The sequence below is a fragment of the Dasypus novemcinctus genome, chromosome 3, assembly GCF_030445035.2.
Source record: "Dasypus novemcinctus isolate mDasNov1 chromosome 3, mDasNov1.1.hap2, whole genome shotgun sequence".
Lineage (NCBI taxonomy): Eukaryota > Metazoa > Chordata > Mammalia > Cingulata > Dasypodidae > Dasypus > Dasypus novemcinctus.
This window is the reverse complement of record NC_080675.1, coordinates 35,395,425-35,415,092: the sequence shown is the minus strand read 5'-3', so window position 1 is coordinate 35,415,092 and position 19,668 is coordinate 35,395,425. Positions and strand designations below refer to the sequence as shown.

The following is a 19,668-nucleotide window of genomic DNA, read 5'->3' as shown; positions in this document are numbered from 1 at the left end:
TCCCTGAGATATATGACAGTTATATAGGTAATGAAGAGAAAGAGACTGGTAGAAAAACTTTCTAAGTTCTACTTAGAAACCCCAATTTAAATTTGGGCCACCACTGCTCTGTATGCTCTGTAATGGTATGCTCTGTAATGAATGCAAAATTGACTGCATTTCATTTAATTGCTTTAGCAGTGAGTGTTAAAAGAGTGTGAGCTCTGAAGACAGATTACCTAATATGACAGTTTGAATTTGGTGAATCTCAGAAAAGATTGTTCTTGAACTAATCCATTCCTGTGGGTGTGGTGTCCTTTGATTGCATTAAATACAGTTAAGGGGCCTTTGATTAGTTCTCTTTCAATTAGATCGCTTTAAGGCTTCTTATTGTACTATGCCAGTGAGGCATGACTCAGGTTAGGTATCTGTTTGTTGGGTCTTAAATAAACTGAGAACACACACAGAAAAGGGAACTCTGCCACTATGACCCAGATGTGAGAGAAAGGATTCCAGGTTAGCCTACAGCTGCAGAAAGACAGAGACATCCAAGAGGCTCAAGGAGACAAGGCCCAGGGAGAGATGCCTAATCATCCACAGCTGAACTCAAAGAGAAAGCAGAGAGAGACTGGCAGACATGCCATCTTGTGTCACCACATTGCAGGACTCCAGATCTGTTAGCAGCCAATCTTTGGTAAGAATCATCTCTAACGATGCCTTGACTTGGACATTTTTGCAGCCTTAGAACTGTAAACTTATACCCCAAATAAATCCCCTTTATAAAAGCCAACCCATTTCTGGTATTCTTGCATAGGCAGCCTCTGGCAAATTAATACACCTAGGTTTGATTCCCAGTTCCATTGCCTGCTCTAGGATATTGGGCAAGTACTTAATTCTGTGACACAGATTTCCTCAACTGGAAAATGAGGGTAATAATAGTACCTACTCTCATAGGAATTACTGTGGGGATTAAATAGTTACTGCATGTAAAGCACTTAGAACAATGTTTGGCACAAAGCGTTAGATGTTCCTAGTAGCTGCTAGTATTAGTATTACTGATATAACCTGATGCCATTATTACACTATCAGTTCTCACATGGGACTCAAATACAGAATTGTTTTCTAGCAAGATCACGCAATTTCAACATTGCTGAATCACAGATTCGATCTATCAAATACAAAAAGTAGCTTTACAAAACATAGCCTGAAGCCTTCCTTTTGTGTCATTTACTTATGGGTCAAACAAACTAAGTCCCACTAGTATTAATCAACAGCAAATATTTACTTAACACGAAGAAATCTACATGGGTTATCACTTTGATATGAAACTTCCAAAAACTCTTTGTACTCAGAGTAATATTTTTCCTTTACTTTTAATTACAAATTAATTTCTGATCTTATAAATCAGATTAATTAATCTATATCCATATATAGTAATAAAACACTGAACCTTTTATTGAGATATTTACTATCATGCCACCTTGATCAAGATGGCAGAGTGAGAATCTTCAGGGCTCCATCCCCCCAGAAGCTTTGAAAACCAGCAAGAACTGACAGATACATCTTCCTCAACATTCCAGAAAGTAGTTAAAAGATTACAGTAACAAGACAAGTGTCAAATCCAAGAAAAAGGCCACTTAAAAGCAGCAGGAGGGAAACGGATGTGGCTGGACCAACTGGGCTCCCATCTACCATACAGGAGGACCAGGGTTCAATGCCTAGGTCCTCCTGGTGAGGGCAAGCTGGCCCACACAGGAATGCTGCCCCACGCAGGAATCTGCCCCGCACAGGGGTGCTGCCCTGCACAGAAGTGCCATCCTGCATGAGAATGCCGCCCAGCACGGAAAAGCCACCCCACACAGGAGTGCCAGCCGATGTGGAGAGCTGGTGCAGCGAAATGACACAACAAGAGACACAGAGGAGAAAAAATAAGAAGACACAGCAGAACAGGGAGTTGAGGTGGCACAAGAGAGTAATCGCCTCTCTCCCACTCCAGAGGGTCCCAGGATAGGTTCCCAGAGCTGCCTAATGAGAATACAAGCAGACACAGAAGAACACACAGCAAATGGACACAGAGAGCAGACAATGGGGGTATGAGGGGGTAGGGGAGAAATAAATAAAATAAATCTTTAAATAAATAAAGGTCAAAAAAAAAAAAAAAAGTGGTAGGATTTCCTGGTGCCCTGGCTGTCTCCTCCCCCATCCCCTCACTGCTGGCCCATTCTGTCAGTGTGGATCCCTGGTTCCAGTTTCAGGGGAAGCAATGTAATCCTTGTGCACACACTAGAGGAATACATGTCTGGACTAATCTGTCTGGTGGTGGCCTATGGGACTCACCATCCCAAAACATGCCATGCATGTAGAAGCCAGCTCACCAAACTGCATTCCTACAGAACACTGTGGGAGCTCAGTCAAGTGGATGCCCGGGGCAAGGGATCCCTCAAGTGGATGCCTGGGGCAAGGGATTCATGACTAGAGGACATACGGTGCAGTGCCCAGGACTGTGAGGAAACTGTTTCCTAGGGAAGAGGGGACACATTTGCATGTGTGTGTAAACAGGGGAATTCATAAGGCTAAATGTGGATACCCAAGACAAGACACATGCTCAGAAAGGACCAGGGGAGCCTTTCTTCTTTGGCCTGGAGCTATTCTCTAAACTCATTATGTGGATAGACTCTGAAGGAGAGGTCTTGCCCCGGTCAATCTGCAAAAAGCAAAAAAAATTTTTTTTCCTCTTTAGCTCCTGGCACTCATTAAAACTCTGTCATAACACTAGTTTAGAAACAAGCTTATGGAATAGATTCCCAGAGTGTAAATTCCAGTGACAGAACATTAAAATACCAAAAAGCCCAGGCTTCAACAGAAGATTACAAAACATACAAATAAACCAGAAGTGACAGTCCAGGCAAAGGAGAAGATTAAAGCAGTAGAAACTGTCAATGAGGAGGATCAGACCTGGAACACAACAAAGATTTTTAAATGGTCCTAAATATGCTCAAAGAATTAAAGGAAAACATGTTCGAAGAAAAATGTAAATCAGGAAAATAAGAGACGTACACAACGAGAATATCAACAGAGATGGAAATTATGGAAAGGAACCAAACAGAAGACCACAGCAATAGAAATTTAAAATTCCCTAGCAGAGTTTAACAGCAGATTGAAGCTGACAGAGGAAAGAATCAGTGATCTGAAGATAAGACCATCGAAATCATCCAGTCTGAAGAGAAAGAGGAAAGAATGAAGAAAAGTGAACAGAGCCTGAGAAACCTGTGGGACGGTTGTGGTGGGTGTCATCAAGGCAGTAGACAAGAAGGCTGCTGGAGCTGGCAAGGTCACCAAGTCTGCCCAGAAAGCTCAGAAGGCTAAATGAATATTATCCCCAACACCTGCCACCCCAGTCTTAATCAGTGGTGGAAGAATGGTCTCAGAACTGTTTGTCTTAATTGGCCATTTAAGTTTAATAGTAAAACACTGGTTAATGATAACAATGCATCCTAAAACCTTCAGAAGGAAAGGAATATTTTGTGGACCATTTGTTTTTGTATGGCAGTTTTAAGTTATTAGTTTTTAAAATCAGTACTTTTTAAATGGAAACAACTTGACCAAAAATCTGTCACAGAATTTTGAGACCCATTAAAACAAAGTTTAATGAGAAAAAAAAAAGCATAACTATACACACATTGTGGGAATCTCAGAAGGAGAAGACAGAGAGAGAAAGGGGGAGAGAGAATAGTCAAGGAAATAATGGCTGAAAGCTTCCCAAATTTAATGAAAGACATAAATATATACATCCAAGATGCTCAACTACTCCAAATAGGATAAACCCAAATAGACCCATACTGACCAAATTATAATAAAACTGTCGAATGCCAAAGATAAAGAGAATTCTGGAAGCCACAAGAAGCAACATGTCACATACAAGGGAATGTCAATTAGATTAAATGCCTATTTCTCATGGAAAACCATGGAGGCAAGAAGAGAATGGAAATACATATTTAAAGTGTTGAAAGCAAAAAAATTGTCAAGAGTTCTATATCAAGTAAAATTGTCATTCAAAAATGAGTGCTTAGGGGCCTGCTTCCTATGTACAAGATCCCAGGTTCAATCCCAGTACCTCCTAAAAACAAAACAAAGGAAAACACCAACTCTCACTGGGGAGCAGATCAAACTCAGTGGTTGAGTGCCTGCTTCCCATGTACAAGATCCTGGGTTCAATCCCCAGTACATCCTTAAAAAAGAGAGAAATAGGGAAGCAGACTTGGCCCAGTGGATAGGGCATCCGTCTACCACATGGGAGGTCAGCGGTTCACACCCCGGGCCTCCTTGACCCGTGTGGAGCTGGCCCACGCGCAGTGCTGATAGGAGCAAGGAGTGCCGTGCCATGCAGGGGTATCCCTGCGTAGGGAAGCCCCCCGCGCAAGGAGTGTGCCCTGTAAGGAGAGCCGCCCAGCGCAAAAGAAAGTAAAGCCTGCCCAGGAATGGTGCCACACACACGTAGAGGTGACACAACAAGATGACGCAACAAAAAGAAACACAGATACCCGTGCCGCTGACAATAGGCATGGACAAATAGCGGACAAAGAAGAACATGCAGCAAATGTACACAGAGAACAGACAACTGGGGCGGGGGGTGGGGGGAAGGGGAGAGAAATAAATAATTTTTTTTTAATTAAAAAAAAAAAAGCAAGAAAGAGATGAAAACATTCCCAGATAAACAAAACCTGAAGGAATTCATCATCACTAGATTGGCCCTACAAGAAATGACAAAGGGAGTTCTGCAGGTTAAAAGAAAAGGATATCAGGCAAGCGACTAAAGCCACAAGAAGAAAAAAAGATCTCTGGTAAAGATAAGAACACAGGTAAATATTAATACCAGTATTAGTGCATTTTTTTTATTTGTAACTCCACATTTACTTCCTACAGGATCTAAAAGACAAATGCATTAAATGTAATTCTGAATCAATGGTTTGGACTTAATGTATAAATATATAATTTGTGACAAGAACTACATAAAGGGGGGGGGTGCAAAGGGGTATAGGGACATAGTTTATGTAGGCTACTGAATTTAAGCCAGTAAAAAAGCAAATGAGATTGTTATAGATTTAGGATGTTAAATTTAAGCCCTTTAGTAACCTCAAAGAAAAGACTAAAAGTCATAGAGACAGAAAGTGAAGTACAGGTTACAGTACAGGTACAGAGGCAATGGAGAGTTAATGCAAAATGAATATAGGGTTTCTGTTTGGGGTGATGGGAAAGTTCTAGAAATGAATGGTAGTAAGGGTAAGGGCAACACTGTGCATATGGTGAATCTCACTGAATGATACGCTTGGGAGGTGTTGGGATGTGAAGATTTTTGTTGCATACATGTTTCCATAATTTTTAAAAAAGGAGAAACTAAAAAAGATAATGACAAATGCAATAAATGAGGAGGAGAAACAGTTCAAAAGGACATTACTGGGACATACTCAAAATTTGGAATATAGAATGTAGGTTTTATATCAACATTATATTTCCTGAACTTGATAACTGCACTTAGGGTGATTACATACGTACTCCTTACTTGTAAGAAATATGCAGAGAATGTATTATGTGTTCAAAAATATGTGCAACCTGTTCTCAAATGTTCAGAAAAGAGATAAACAGATACATAAAGAACGACAGAATGATACAGCAAAGGTAGCAAAATGTTATAGATGGAGGATGATCTGGAGGGGGATGGGAGTATGTTGGAGTTCTCAGTATAAGTTTGTATTATTTTTGCAACTTTCCTGTAAGTTTAAAACTATTTCAAAATAAAAAAGTTTTTAAAAAAGATATTTACTATAAATCTGCAAATTTGCCTTTGTCAAAGACTTTAATAGAAAAATTAATAAGTGCTCAAATCTTTAATCATCTGGAAAATAAAAATTAAAACCGCCCTAAGATATCACTTCATACCATTAGGATAACTAAAATCAAAGAGACTAACATTCCAAATGGTGACCAACATATGAAACAACTGGAATTCTCATACACTGTGAGTAGAGTACAAAATGATATAACCATTTTGGAGAACCATTTGGCAGTTTCTTGTGAAATTACACATATACCTACCTTGTGACCCAACAATTTCACTCCTACGTATTTACCCAAGAGAAATGAAACATATGTTCACAAAAAGACTTGTACAAGAATGTTTACAGCAGTTTTATGCAAAGTAGCTAAAAACTGGAAATAACCCAAATGTCTATCAATAAGAGAATGAAAAAGAGTGGCATATTCATAAAATAGAATACTGTACCACCTAGGAAGTTATCTGTTGTCTATGATGATGATGTAGAACTTACTATATAATAAGGATGTCTTATTTTTATTTTCTTCAAATACCACCTCATTTTTAAATGCATTTTAATACAATGAAGATAATTTTGATCCTGAAAATAATCTTATTTTTTGTTTAGTATGTCACTTGAATTTTATTGTCACATTATAAACTTTAAATTGTTGCTTTTAAGAAGCAAATAAACTACAAGGTTTTATTTTCTTAATTGATATTCCTATAGAATTTCTTCAGTGTATTTGCTCACATATTTTTCTTCTTATGCATACTAAATGCATTTCCATCCTGAACCACGTGTTTTCTCTAGAAACTATCTGTGTGTAAAAAGAAGACTGGCTTAAAATGGCTGCTGCAATGGGACCAGCGTCTCAGGGAGATAAAGCTTGGGCTTCAGGTAAACTGAATACTTAAACTGTGATTTAGAGCTTGTTTTAATGACATTGTATTTAAAGGGGAATGCTACTGCTGCAATGTATTTATTATGGTTTCCTCAATAAAACAATAAACGTACAAAAAAAGAAGAAATACTACTTGGCAATTAAAAAAAAAATTATCAAAACACACAATAACATGGATCTCAAAAACATGCCAAGAAAAAGAAGCCAGACAAGAGGACATGTGATATGATTCCATTTAAATGAAATCCAACAGACAAAACTAACTTATATGAGAGAAATTAGAAATGATTGGGGTGGAGGGAGAGTAAGACTAACTTGAAAAGGACAGAAACAATTTTTTGCTGATCATTTATATGTTCAGCATATAATATGATCATTAAGTTACAGTTTTGAATATTATCCATCCCTAGATCCCATGTAAGGATAAGGGATCACCCAAAAGAAAAACAGACCACAAACAGAGACAAGTAACTTCATTCAAAGAAAATACTAATCATTAACGATCATTTTTCAAATGTTCCACAAGTGATCAAATAAGTAGAAAATTCAGAAACAAGTTATTATTTCTATATAGCAATTATTTTAAAATAACACTACTAACAACGGTTGCATCTCAATCTCGTACATTACTAAAGGGAATGTAAACAGGTACAACCTTTCTAAAAAGCAATTGTGCAATGCTTTGCTCTCCTGAGATCCTAAAAATATCAATACACCTTTACTTGATAATCCCACTTTTACAGGATTTTATCCTGAGACTATAGAAACGTGGACAATGATTTGTGTTTAGCAATATTCACTGAAGTTTTATTTATAACAGATGGAAATTTATAAAAAATCTAAATGTGAACACTAGGAAAGTGGTTGCATAAATGATGATATATACATTAATGGAATACTCTTCAGTTTAAAAATATTTTTCAAATAATTTTAATGATATAAAAATGCATATTAATGCTTTAAAAAAAAAACAGATTCCAAAATTATGTATATAGTAAAAATATGCATGAAGAAAAATAGAAAGAGACAATTAATGTTAACGACATTAAAAAGAAAAAAAAGAATCGGGGCCAATACCATAGAAACTGCAAGCATATAGTACAAATATCTGGGCTTCATTCTAAGAACAGAAGTAATATCCCTCATTAACTAGGTCTACTAGAGGGGAGAAAAAGCCAAAAGAATAAGAACGCTCATTAAAGGAACACACCATTAGTATTATTTCAGATACAAATAGTCAATTTATCAAATAAAGTTAAAGTCCTTCATGGTAGACTAACAAATCTATAATCAAAAAGTTACAGAATCCAGTAAAATGTAAGCATATACCAACTATGTTTAATTTGAGCTAGGAAAAATCATTAGATGATTTAGTGATTTTCCACAGGGCTGAACTCAGCTCTTTTACAAAGTAACAAAAGAAGGGAAAGGCACAGCAAGAAGTCAAGCCAGTAACCTGATTTCCCAGTAAATTAGTTCTTACTTGGCAAAGTACTGGCCTCATAGTCTAAAGAAGCAGAATTCTACAGAGAAGAGACAAGTGAAATTCAAATACTCTGTAAAAGATGTATGCTTTTCCCTTTGCTCTTAGATCTACAAAAGAGAATAATGCCCATTAAAAACACAGGGGGAAAGTTAAATGTCCAAATTGGAGTAAAAATAAAGAATAAGCTTCTTTCAAAAATGCTAATTAAACTTCACAAGTTTAAAAATAACTATATTATTTTAAAATGAAAAGGTAAATATATTATTTCTAATCTTCAAGATTACACAGAAAATAAAACTTAATATTAATTATGTTAATTCCAGATAAATTTGTCAAGGATAATAAAGGGCCTTAAAATTTTTCTCTATAATTTTTTAATCACTATAGAATATTTCCTTGAATTTCCAAATAAAACAATAAAGCCTTAGTATTTGATCTTCCTTCAAAAAAAAAGGCAATATGTAATAATCCGGAAGAATAGTCTTCTTAAAATGAAAGAGTGACAGAAAGGGTAGGTAGATTAAGAAGAGAGAGAGAGAAACAGGTAAAATAGCAGCTTTTCTTTCTTTTAAGTCACATTTAAAAACCTGATTCTGATTTCCAGTAAGTGGTCTAGCATTAAAGTTTCTGTGAAACTATGGGCAAAAGGTTGCCCAGTAGGCAGAGAAATGGTAGCTGTATTCTATTTAATGTTCAAATATAACGTAAAATAAGGGGAAAAGTAAACAACTCATATAAGAGTGGGCTCATTTATAACCTACCACTGCAACTCTAAACTGCTCAGAACCATGATCAAAGTACCACACTAGACCAAAGACCAAGAAATTGCTAGTTGTTACAATCAATAAGGCAGAAAATATTATTAAACTTTCGCAAAGAACCAAAAAATAAAAAATAACTGTCTCAACAAATGGTGCTGGGACAAAAGTGGATATGCATATGCAAAGAATGAAGTTGAAAACCTTCCTTACACCATACACAAAAATTAACTCAAAATGAATCACAGACTAAATGTAAGAGCTAAACTATAAAACTCTTAGAAGAAAACATAAGCATTAATCTTCATGACCTTGGATTAGGCAATGATTTCTTAGATACAATACCAAAAGCATATGCAAACAAGGAAAAATATATATAAATTGGACTTCAGAATTTAAAATTTTGTGCTTCAAAGGACACCATCAAGAAAATTTAAAAAAAAAAGAGGGGAACAGATGTGGCTCAAGCAGTTGTGCTCCTGCTTCCCACATAGGAGGTCCCAGGTTAAGTTCCTGGTGACTCCTGAAAAAACAGAAACAAATAACAAGCAAAAAAAAAAAAAAAAAAAAAATGAACTCAGGAAAGCCAATGTGGCTCAATGGTCAAGTGCCAGATTCCCACTTACTAAGTCCCAGGTTCAAACCCCCTGCCCCTGGAACATCAAAAAAAAAAAAAGAAAAAAGAAAAGAAAAAGACAACCCAGGGAGTGGGTGTAGCTCAGTGGTTGAGCACCTACTTCACATGTACGAGGTCCTGGGTTTAATCCCGGGTATCTCATTAAAAAAAAAAAAAAAGACAACCCATACAATGGGAAAAAAATATTTGCAAATCATATATGTGATAAGAGACTTTATCTAGAATATATAAACAACTCTTATAACAATAATAAAAAGACAAATAACCCAATTTTAAAAGAATAGATCTAAATAGACATTTCTCCAAAGAAGATACACAAAAGGCCAAGAAGCAAATTAAATCATTAGTCATATTAGCCATCAGAGAAATGCAAATCAAAACCACTAGAAACCACTTACACATACTAAAATCGCTATTAAAAAAGATAACACTAAAAAACAGTGTTGATGAGGATGTGGACAAACTGGAAACCTCATACACTGCTGGTAGAAATGTAAAATGGTGCAACCACTTTACACTTGTGGAAAACAGTCTGCGAGTTCCTCAAAAGATTACTAGTTATATAACCAAGAGAAATGAAAACGTATGTCCACAGAAAAATCTGTACATGAATGTTCTCAACACCTTTATCTGAATAGTCGAAAACTAGAAACAATCCAAAAGCCCATCAACAAATGAATGGATAAAAAGTTGTCATAGATCCATACACTGGACTCCTACTCAGCAATAAAAAGGAATGAATTATTGAGATATGCAATAGCATGGAAAATCTCATATTAATTATGCAGTGAAAGAACCCAGACCCTCCCAAAAGAGAATATACTACATGATTTCATTTATATAAATTCCAGAAAATGTTCTATAATTCATAACAAACTAAACTATAATGACAGAAAGCATATCAGTGGAAACTGGGAACTGAGGGTAGAGAGAGAAGGATGACTAGATTATAAAGGAGCACAGAAAACTTTTGGAATAAGTTCCTTATCTTAATTTTATATAAATACGTAAAATCTCATCAAACTGTATACTTTAAAATAAGCGCAGTTTCACTGTATGTAAATTTTACCTGAATAAAACTGTCAAAAAAAACAATCCACAAATGTACATGTCATGCTGGGGAACAGAAGTATACCAGTGTTTCTGAAATGGCATGTTGGTTAAGAAAAAAGTAGGAAAAGTAGGATGAGAGCTTTAAAGTATGACAAACATAACATATAGAGAGAACATAATTACTTTAGTCTACAGATATTTATTGTATCTATGAATCTGAGGACCCTTACACTAACTCTGCAGAAAACATCCACCACCCCCCAATCCAAAGATTTGCAGCTAACAGATTAGGAACTGTTGATAAGGATACTCAGTGTCAAGTAGATTCAATTCTTAAATATTAGTTTAAATACAATACAAGTCAAGTCTAACCAAAAAAAATTATCAATGCAGGTATTCCTTAAGTTTATCATTACCAAAAAATGGATGGCTTTACTAAAGTTTATTATTACCAAAAAAAATTACCTAGTATGTTCCTAGCTACACTCTATAATCCAAAAGAATTTAGGGATTGTTATAACACTGCTCTATAATTTACCATGACTTAAAAGACAAGATATGGCCCAATTAAAATAAAGATTCAACTGTACCACAGATCGACTGGACTAAAAGCAAAACAGGGTGAAGAAGAATTCAAGATTTCTTTTCATTTCTAAATGATGTTTAAGCTTCACAGTACAACTTAAAACTCCATGCAAAAACACAGAAAAAAAACCTTTTACTCCTACCTGCTTCATTAAAAATCCTGGATCCTTGCAACAGAAGCTAACATTTACAAAGCATTTACTTCGAGCTAAGCAATGTGTTAAACACTTTACACAGATTATCTCATATAATCCTCAAAGTAAATCATTTTGCAGATGAAAAAACTGAAAACTCAAAGAGTTAAGTAACTTGTCTAAGGAGGTAGAGCTGTGTTTGGACTCAGACCATTTCACTATACCACCACCTATAGTTGGTATCATAAACTTAGCCCCCAATCAGGGTCTCTTGATTATTCACTCAGTTAATATTGATGCGTGCCACAGAATATTTTTAAAAAGTAAAATAAAGTTCTGACCACAAAAATGTTACAACTTTATGAAGATACTAAATCTACTAGCACAAAACAAAACTAAAAATATCCTGAACAATATAAAATACCAAATGGTATGATTTCTGGAAACATTCTAATAACTAAAATAAGCTAGATTATTAGAGAAAGATATCAATAAGAAATGAACAATATTTGACGTAAGACATGGTAACATTAACATTTATAGAAATGATAACCAGTCACGTAAACAGACATCTATAGCTCATTTTCTTGCCAAGAGTCTCAATACAGTACCTGGTACTCTATTCCTTGGAAGAAGAAGGAAGCCTTGACTATGATAGGAAATATAATTCCTATAAACTACCAATACTAAACAATTTTCAAAAATGAGTATGAAACAACTCAAAATAATTAACCGTTCAAAAAATAATATTCACTGATGAGATTTAAAGAAAACCTATTTCATCATGGCTGTGGTGGAAATTATACACCTGCTTTCATCAGAGACAATTTAAGAGATAATACAGTTTTAGCAGGTTTCTACAGATGCAGAAAAATTTTTCTCTTACCTCAGAGATACATGGGGCTAAACTTTAAAAAAAAAATTTTAACCCAGGGATCCTTAACTAAGGAATGTATGGGACGTAACTTCTAAAGTAAAATCTACTTCTCTTTGAATTGTGAAGAGTGTGGAACTCTTTGACTTAAGGAATCTATTAACTGAGGGAAAAAATAAACTGATTCTTCCTAATGGGCATTTAGAAGTAATTTAAATCATTACATCCATAATGTTCAATTTCTAGTCTACTCACTGAAGAATTATCTATATATACACACACACACACATTTTTTTAATGTAGCACTATGTAATTCTGCTATTAAATGATACATTATGGAACAATGTCATGGTATAACACATAAATTCCATAACTGAAAGAGAATTCACGGAACTTCTTAATTTATAGATTCATGGACTTAAAACTTCAGGTTATTCATTCATGGATTTAGTCATTTAGATTCAGACTACTAGCTTTTTTTCCAGTATAAAAAATTCCATCTAGGAAAAACATTATGTAACAGTCTAATATATTTCAGTCTAACAGAAAAAGCACTTTCAACAAATATAAAATAACTTACCTTAGTTGGGCATGTTCTTTGCATTGTTTTTCCTATTAGTTAGCATAATACTCCCCACTGTTCACAAAAATTCATACATAGTTGGAAGAGTACCAGTTAATGTACTAGAGACACAGCCTGTGACCACACAGAATAAAATCTTAGCCTCATCTGCACCGGATTTTAGTCTAATCCACCAAACTAAACCAAGTACAAAGCTACAAAGCTAAGGTAATATTATTAAGTGCTTTATTTTATTTTTATTTTTTTTATTTCTCTCCCCAACCCCATCTGCTCTGTGTCCATTCACTGTGTGTTCTTCTGTGTCACCTGTATTCTTGTCAGCGGCACTGGGAATGTCTCTTTTTGTTGCGTCATCTTGCTGTGTCACCTCTCTGTGTGCAAAGCGCCACACCTAGGCAGGCTGCACTTTTTTTGCGCAGCACGGCTCTCCTTACAGGGTGTACTCCTTGTGCGTGGGGAGCTCCCCTACAGAGGGGACACCCCTGTGAGGCATGGCACTCCTTGCACGCATCAGCACTGTACGTGGGCCAGCTCACCACAGGGGTCAGGAGGCCCTGGGTTTGAACCTTGGACCTCTCATGTGGTAGGTGGACGCCCTATCCCTTCAGCCAAATCCACTTCCCTTAAGTGCTTTAAATGCATGTAAAATTTTAAAGTCAACTCTGGTTTTCCTAACTGCCACATCACTTATCACCACAGTATATAAAATATTTGCCTATCCTAGAAAGATAAGTCTATAATAGGTCTAATATTGTTGTAATTATTAATAATTAACAAATACACTTATTGAGTGCCAACAATGGGCAAGGCACTATACAAAATATTTTTACTTAATTCTCACATCACCCTGGTAAGGAGGATAGTTTGAACACCATCTCATGGATGACAAAACTGAGGCTGAGAGTTTTATTAAACTGCCCAATTAGTAAATCAGTAAATGAAAGAGTCAGGGTTCAAAAACATGGTCATACTTCCTCTCAACACAAACTATGCCTTTTCCAGTTTCAAAATACGGCAGTTACAGATAAACTTCGATGAGATCATAGACTGAAAAAAAAATGTTTATCTTGATTAAAGAATACTATAAGCTAAAATTCCTTATAACCGAACAAAGCAACACTATGATTCAATATAAAGGTGTACCTGAGGTACAAGTATAGAGCTGACCAGGACAAAAGTATCACTTTTACTTTTCCAAGATCAAAGGTAACCAAAGTCAATCTTAAACAACATTATAAATTTAGTAGATTTCTGTGTTTGTGGCTTCATTGCCTTTGCCTTGACTCAGGAACCAAGCAGTGTTTTCTACAACTTTCAATCACTCTTCCTCCCTAAATGAGTTGGGGAAAAAAAACTCATGATAATTATTTTCCTAATCACCTAATATACATACTAATGTAAACAAGTTACCACAATTGAGATTTGCTGTCTAACCAGAAAATTCAAGACTTTGACTCTGGTTAAAGGAGTGCAAAGCATTAGCAAGCAACTGGGGAGAAACATGGGGGGCGGGGGGAGGGGGGTCACTAAACATTAATTACTAAAGTTTCATTAATAGTTTATCCACTTAGGATGACTGGGGGTCTCTTCCTTAGTATGCTTAATCCCATATTCCCTTGGAAAGGGCAAGTGAGAAGCTTGGCCCAATTATGGTTACTAGGGGCCTATTCCCAAAAGCCACAGAAGCAGAGACAAGTGTCAAGCCTTTGAAAATCAGCATCATCTTGCCCAGGTTCTCATCCTCTAGGACTCTAACACCTTTCAATCTATTCACTTGCATTCTAACATGCTTTCTTGAGTGAAAGAAAAAAAAAAAAAAAAGCAAGAGTTATAGCCACCAGTGGAAACTGCACAGAACAAAGAATATGTCCACATAGACTGCTACAAATAAGATTATCCTCCTGTATGTATATCACACCAGGAAAACTGCCAAGAACATCTCACTCCTTTAGGCATACTTCCTGCAGATTCTCCAGGCTATTTCTTGAGCACATTCTCCCTTAGTTTCAATCTTCCTTTAGCCCAAAAATATCTAAGTGCACATTGTATATTCTCCAAAATATATGGCAATATTGTACCTAGTATCCAATGACATCTTATTCATCATTTTGTGTCTTATGTCTGAACAAACACCCTAAAGCTTTATCTACTATTTCTACCTCGATAATGAAATTTCCAATATGCTATATGACTAAAACAAATTTTCTTTACAAATAAAGGCTTTATCATAAGGTCAGGATGAAAAATAAATCAGACAGCAATTTTTTTATTTTATTTTAAAAGTACTTTGCTTCATTTTTCCCAACCCCTATCAAGGATACATATTTTAGAGTTCTGAACTCAGCAGAATTCCAGATCCGTTCTGTAGAAATCAAAAATGTATTAAACACAACAGATGTGTTTCGGCAAGTCCAAAATAAAATGGTGCTTTTCAGGTACTCTATTAAATAAAACACTTTTCAAAAGTGATACGTTTACAAAGGGACCTTTTCTGACAAAGGACTTCTCACAACCAACTAAAAAGCAAATACAGAGGTTTTGTGCTTTCACAAAATTTTGAGGCACAATGTTCCTATGAGAACTTGAATGGGTAGCTGGAGGGTAGAAAGCAGATCAGAAGCAATTAAAACGACTCCCTGAAATCGAAAATAAACTTAATTACCTAGTGGTAATTGAACTTCTACTTTTTAAAATCATTTACCTGAATAATCTTTGAAATGTGAGATTGAGACTCATTAAATTATATAGTTTGGAGCAATTTCTTTGGGATTTAAAAACCACCATTTATTCAATTACAGATTAACAAATCTCACTGTAAAATGAGTTGGGCAATCAAAGTCATTCATAGATAAATATGATTAAATATGGATGATTAATGTCAACTGAATAAAATCCATTTATTAAAAGCAAGTACTCAAACTGCTCAATGCCCAAAATCATGAAGAATGAATTTTATTTTTCCGACTTTCGATTAAGATTTTACATTCCTGTCAGTTGTTACAGAATTTAAAAATTTATAAAAATGTGCCCACCAACTGGACAATGCCTTAAAAAATACCATTTTGTTAGTAGGGATCCTCCATTTAACTCAATCTGAGGAATTCAAAAGCTTTAATCCTTGGAATCTTTATCACACACACACACAAAATTAGTATATTTGTTTTGTGAAAAGAAATTATTATATTTGTTTCTGCGTTTGGACTCAAACATGCAATATGTTTTGCAGTCTTCCAAACAAAAATTAAAATTATAAAGATATAAAATCTGAAGTAGAACTAAAAATGATCTTTGAGAGAAAAAAAAATCCAAAAATCCTCACACCAAACACCACCAATAGTTTCTTCATAATTCATAAAACATTAATGAAAGGGTTATGTATATCCCCTGAATTAAAGATTCTTAAGAGAGCCACAGGGATCTCGTTCAGTTTTCAATACTATCTCTGTTCTTAAATTCACCAAGAGAGATCTAACTCCTTCTAAACAAAACTATCTAGTTTTCAGTACAAAACCCAAACCAAGGATAGCATAAAACATACAAATATATTTTAAATACAGCTTAAAATAAGTATTGTAGATTATATTTAGACCCACAAACGAATTAAATTTATAATGTATACCACATCCAGTTCATTCTCAAGGGAGAAAACCACCAAAACAAAAGCTTCTGCTTAATAAACTACTTTGTAGTTAAGCTTCTTCTATCACAGGTGCATTCCGCTGTCAACTGTTATAACTTCTCTCTCTACAGAAAAACTTAGAAACCTGTAACAATTAAGTGTATCTGGTTCCTCTAAAAATGTCTTTATATAATGTTTTGTATAAGTGCAAGGAAAAGAAAAACTTTAAAATACTTTTTTCTCTAAAATGGAAATATCCTCTGCTTTTCTCTTTTGAAATGTACCTTATTTGGTTTTTGCCCATTTTCTATACATCAAGTGGTCTCAACCTAGTTGATTTCACATTAGCTATTTACTGTAAAGAAGTCACTGTATATTTAAGCTTTTTACAGACAATGCTTTCAGGACAGGGGTAATGAAGAGTGAACAAAAGGGCATAAGTGAAACAAAAATGCACCAAATCTGAGAAACACCACTCAGTTTCTCTGCCTCAAGTTCCGTACGTCCTCAGCCCAAAGTCTCAGTATTCAAAAAAGTTCCAGAGAGTCAGAAAGGCACAACACAATATATGATAAGACAAACACAGGAGAACCAAGTCAGAAACTGAAGAAATTTAATGGAATATATTATCACCTGAGAAAATATCACCACAAAAAGAAGAAAAAAAGAAAGAAAAGAGAAATCCATTAACCAATCATAAATCCAGTCCCCAGATACCCTATTGGAGGGCTGCTTTTGCAGCCACTACACAGCTCTTTTTCAATCTTTTTTGACTGTGAAAAAAAAATTTTACATGGCGACCTGGTACATGTATGAGAAAAGTTTCCCAAAACAATACTTTTCCTTACCAAGAACGATGCACTTTACTATTTTCCAGTCTATTTTGTTCTATTTCATTTTATTTTCAATGCTGGTTGTAACCCACTAAAATGATTTTATAATTTACTAATAAATCATGATCCACAGTTTGAAATATGCAGCCTATCTTTTTCGCAATTTGCCTCTACTTAAACCTGATTTTTTTTTGCAATTTGCCTCTACTTGTCTGCTATTAGCAGAGTTGGACAAGTATTTTAAGTTGCTACATTATTAACACCTCCTTTAAAGCACTAGTTCTTAAAAGTGTGGTCCCCTGACAAACATAAGCATCACTTGAAATCAATACAAATTCACAGGCCCCCTCCCCAAACTTACTGAATCAGAAGCTCCAGACATCCGAGCAATTTGTATTTTACCAAGCCTTCTAGGCAATTCTGATGAAAACTAAAGTTTTAAAAACTCAGGTCTGTCTTTATCTTTTATTTAACAATCCGCTACACCTTGCTTACTATAGGCCAGTCACTATTCTAAAAGCTCTACAAATATTAACTCACGTAGTATAACAACTACATGATAATAATAGCATCATTATCCCTATTTTAGAGAAGAGGAAACTGCTGCGCAGAGAGATTAAGCCGCCCAAGTTAAGTGGTAGAAACGGAATTCAAAGTTATTTTCAATTTAGGGGGGGGTATGCCAACACTCTCCAGGACTCTCTTTCTGATCTAGTCCCCAGTATCCTTTAGTTTAGTTACTCCTCCCCTTTTCCCTCTCAAATTCCCCCTTTCCAGTCAATGCCCTATTTTCTAATATTATTGCCATCATGCTGAAACAAATTTCTAAAGCACAGGCGTGCAAGTCACCTAACCTTGCTTTTTAGGACCTTTTCTCTGATCCTAGACAGCATCTTAGTATTAATTATGAAACTGAAGTTTCTTCTTTTTCTGAGAAGACCTTAGAGCCTATTAATGGCCCCCACTGTTAATATCTCATACCTACTGTTCAGACCAGTTTCCACAATACCAATACTCTCTTTCCTGGGCAAGCTCCCTCACCCTATCTACTACTCCGTTCCTACTTGGAAATGATTTGCCTCCGCCACCCCCTGTTCCCTCACCCTCGTCCCATCTTGCTTGACTCCCCTCTAACTGAGGGAACTTACATCTTCTGCTGGATCCTCACCCCAGTCTCAAAGCTGAGCCACTCTTGGGTTTTCCCTTGACCTCTGGGGGTCCTCGGACCTCGGAGTTCCCAGTGTAGTCTTAGATCTCCCAGCCCAGACCAGCAATGGGGCAGGGCAATCCAGGTCCTCCCCGAGCAGTTCAAGGTCTCTACCAGTTCGACCCTCCGACCTGCCGCTTCTCATCTCCCCAGGGTTCTTCCTCTCTCGGACCGCCGCCTTTCTCACTTTCTCAGCAGGGTCCCCAGCCCCCTACACTGTCCTTCCCCAAACGCCTTCACTAGCACCCCAGTCGCTCCCGGTCACCCCGCTGCCTTCAGTTTTGCTACCTCCCTTCTCCCTCGGACCCGGACCACTCCCAGTTTCCTCGCCGTCTCTCCCCCACTCTCCCTCTCCCTCCTGACGCTCTCGCTCCCGGGGCCGCTCCCGAGCTTCCCGAGTTCCCCTTTTCCCTCGCTCCCAAGCCGTTCTAGGTGTTCCCGAGTCACTCCACCCTCGGACCAGAGCTTTACCTCTCACGCCGGGTCACCCCCTTTTTGGGACCTCGGCAGCTCCCGTCTCCCCAGGGACCAACCCCTCACACACCGGCCGCCGGTCAGTGGCCCAGACCCAAGCAGTTGACGTCCCAAGGGACCCCCTGCCTGACCCTCTCTGGTCCGACCCCAGCCTACCTTCCCAGCCCGAACTCCGCCGCCAAGAGCCGGGCCATTCTCCCACCAGCCCAGTCAGGGCGAACCAGCTGCCGCTGCCGCCGCCGCCGCCACCGCCACGGCAGCCGCTGCCGCCACCACCACGGCCGCCGCCCCCGCCCTGGCCCCGGCCGTGACCGAGCCTGCACTCCAGGCCCCCTTCCTCCGACTTCCGCCCCCGGAGCGCCGAACAGGAGTTTCCGCCCCGCGCAGGCCCTCTGGGCTCAGGCCTGCTTTACCGGTACTCACCTGCCGCTGCGCCCGACCAACTCCAGCGCCACTGACTCCACCTCGGCCGCCAGATAGCCACCAAGCGCCGCCACCTCCCCCATGACAACAGGCCCACCTCTTTTCATACTTTCAGCCTCTCCATTGGGTAGCAGGGCGGCGGCTCTCTGCTCTGATTGGCGTGATTCACCCGCTCGTCACAACTTCTTTACCGCCCCTTTTCGTGGACCCGGTATTCGCCCCCGCCCGAACCTGGAGCGTCCTAGCCCAAGCTTTGGTTGTAATTGGTTGAAGGTTGGGCAGTTCGCAGTTATGATAGGGTGCTAC

The 19,668-nt window shown here is 37.4% G+C and overlaps 2 protein-coding genes across 4 annotated transcripts in view; both read right to left on the bottom strand.

Moving 5' to 3' along the window:
- Window positions 1-19,457, bottom strand: part of NUMB (NUMB endocytic adaptor protein) — a 231,673-nt gene extending 212,216 nt beyond the window's left edge. For 2 of the 3 annotated variants that reach the window (XM_058293103.2, XM_058293105.2), the window contains exon 1: window positions 19,363-19,457. The gene's annotated coding sequence lies outside the window, so the exon portion shown is untranslated. The remainder of the gene's footprint in view (window positions 1-19,362) is intronic. The other variant, XM_058293099.1, reaches the window with a different exon arrangement.
- Window positions 1-19,668, bottom strand: part of HEATR4 (HEAT repeat containing 4) — a 216,331-nt gene that overhangs the window by 118,862 nt on the left and 77,801 nt on the right. The window lies entirely within an intron of this gene.